General features: G+C 39.1%; 1 non-coding gene across 1 annotated transcript; it reads right to left on the minus strand.

Annotated features, from left to right (window-relative positions):
• Positions 1-891: 891 nt before the first annotated feature.
• On the minus strand, positions 892-998 carry LOC145641128 (small nucleolar RNA R71). Its single transcript, XR_014115194.1, has one exon. It is a non-coding gene; the product is annotated as a small nucleolar RNA R71 (small nucleolar RNA).
• Between the last annotated feature and the right edge of the window lie 1,836 nt (positions 999-2,834).

The raw sequence follows: 2,834 nt of genomic DNA on the forward strand, positions 1-2,834 counted from the left end.
ATTGGACACCCCGTATCCCTAGCGTCGTCTCTCTTGATTTTAATCATCATTATCTTTGCTTATTTGTAGTTTTAGTGCTCTTTATTCAAAAACCAAAAAAAACATTTCCCTTTTACTCTTGCATTAGTGAAAATTGATGTTAAATGAGTGAGCTTCCTTAGTGGTTCGACCCTTTACTTGCCCGTATACTTGTATTAGGGTAGTTTAGGTATATAAATGATTAATTTGATTAGGGTAGTAGTTTAACGACCTATCTAATCCGAGATCACTTGTATAAGGGTGTGTTGAGAGATTACAAATTTTGTTTGGCCTAGGGTAGGGTTAGTTTCAACGACCTAGTCCGACCCCATGTCAAAATGGTGCCGTTGCCGGGGAACGGTGTTGTGATTTTGTATTGTTGTTGAGTCTATTCCATCTTATTCAAAAACACAAAAAGATTTTCTTTTAGGTTACATTTGTAGCCGTGTTACTAATAATTTTGTTTAAGATTGTGTGTGCAAGTGAACACGGGAGAAGCTCATAGAGTGACATTGAAGGAGTTGGGCACTCCGGGTGCTTACAAGTATGAGAGTGGGATTGTTCCATTGTTGGTTCCGGATAACGATTTTGAAATCAAACCAGCTATGATTACCTTGATCGAGAGGAAACAATTCGGTGGAACAAAAAGTGAAAATCCTCTCAATCATCTCAAGGATTTTGAGAAGTATTGCAATACAATTGTGGTAGCCGAGGTTGGTCAAAAGTATATAAGGCTCAAGTTGTTTCCCTTCTCTCTCATTAGAAGAGCTTTAGAGTGGTTGGATAAGGAGGTCAAACCAAGGTCCCTAAGGACATGGGATGAAGTTACCAAGACTTTCTTATCTCGCTTTTTCCCACAAAATAAAACGGCGGAATCTAGGGCTTTGATCTAAAGTTTCAAGCAAGGACCTAATGAGAGTCTCTATGAAGCATGGGAGAGGTATAAGGAGTATCAACGAGAGTGTCCACATCATGGGAATCCTACCTACCAAATTATACAAATCTTCTATGGTGGGTTAAGTTCTCAAGGAGGAGCTTAGATGCCAAAGCCGGAGGCCCGATAATGAAAAAAACGGAAGAAGAAGTGGTGGATGCAATAGATGAAGTGGTGAGACATTATATGAATTGGCAAGAGGTGGAGAAAGAGCCAAATAGCAAGGGGTGTTCGATCAAACAACTCAATGCCATCTACGATTTGACCACTCTAATTTCGGATTTAGGGAAAGAGGTTGTATCCCTCAAGGCCAAGCTTGAGAGTCCTCCTTCGCAAGCTCCGATTCTTCCCTCCCAAAATAAGGGGAGAGGTACACCTTCTTACCCTAACACTTTTCCTTCTTCTTGGTGCATGATTAGAGAATGTTGGCCTTGTGATTTTTGTGGAATGAATGATCATGATGCTTCTATGTGCCCCAATGTTCCTTGTGATGAATGTGATGGAATTGAAAATGAGCATGTGAATTATGTTGATAATCATAATTTTGAACCTAGATTTGAAGTTCAAAGAAATGTTGGAAATAGGAATTATCACAACCAAGCGAACTATGATAATTATAATCAAAGTGGTGGTTGTAGAAATCATGGAGTCCAAGAGATTTGTGGTGGCTATATCAATCATGGTTATAATGGTCAAAGTCATGGCCGAGGGCATGGGGATCATAACCAAGGTTATGGTAACCATAGTCAACATCATGGCCAAAATCAAGCTAGGGGTAATTGGAATAATCAAAGTAGGGGAAATTTTCAACCTAATGTTCAAAGAGGTACCCCACTTGGATCCATTCCAAATACTCAAGGCCCAAGTGATAATTTCCATGATCAACCAATTTCTTCTAGGAGTTTCTTGGAAGAGGTTTTTGAGAAACAAGCCAATTTGTTAGGATCCTACATGGCCGTGAATGATGAGAAGTTTAATGACACGTTGACTCAAAATAAGGAGTTAGGAAATCGACTTTCTCAATTGGCTAGTGATTTTAAGGAATTTAAGAATTCTTCTTCTTTTTTGACTTCATCGAGCTTAGATTCTAAGAACCCTATGGATGCAATTGTTACTAGGAGTTGTAGGTCTTTGAGAGTGGAGTACCTAAAAAGAGTGATGCTAGAGAGAGTACTAGCAAGAGCCCGATTGAGATTGAGGGAGATGAGAGTCCCTTAATTGAGAAAATTGATGAAGAACAAGTAGAAAGAGTGAAAGAGAAAGAGAAAGAATTTTACAAACCAAGCTCCCTTATCCCCAAAAGTATAATAGGCACAAATTGGATGAGCAATTTTGGAAATTCATAGAGATGCTTAAGCAACTTCATCTTACTCTTTCTTTCACCGATGTGGTAGAACAAATGCCAAACTATGCTAAGTTCCTTAAAGAAATTTTGAGTGGAAAGAGGACATGTGATATGGCGGAAATGGTTACTATAACCGAGAATTGTAGTGAGATCATAATGAATAAGATGCCGCCTAAGTTGAAGGATCCCGGAAATTTCTCTATCCCTTGTGCTATTAATAAGATTCAAATTGATGATGTCTTATGTGACTTAGGAGCTAGCTAGTGTTAGCCTTATGCCATATTCGGTCTATCAAAGACTAGAGCTAAGGGAACTTTTACCTTCCAATATTACATTGCAATTAGCCGATAGGTCGATCAAGATCCCAAAGGGTAAGGTTCAAGATGTTCCCTTGAGGGTGGGGAAAGTTGTCATTTCGGTAGATTTTGTAGTGTTGGATATGGATGAAGATGCTACTATCCCTATCATCTTAGGTAGACCATTCGTTGCTACATCGGGGGCTATGATTGACGTCAAGAGTGCTAAGATTTCTATTAA

The sequence above is a fragment of the Chenopodium album genome, chromosome 7 (assembly GCF_948465745.1).
Source record: "Chenopodium album chromosome 7, dcCheAlbu1.1, whole genome shotgun sequence".
NCBI classification, from domain to species: domain Eukaryota; kingdom Viridiplantae; phylum Streptophyta; class Magnoliopsida; order Caryophyllales; family Amaranthaceae; genus Chenopodium; species Chenopodium album.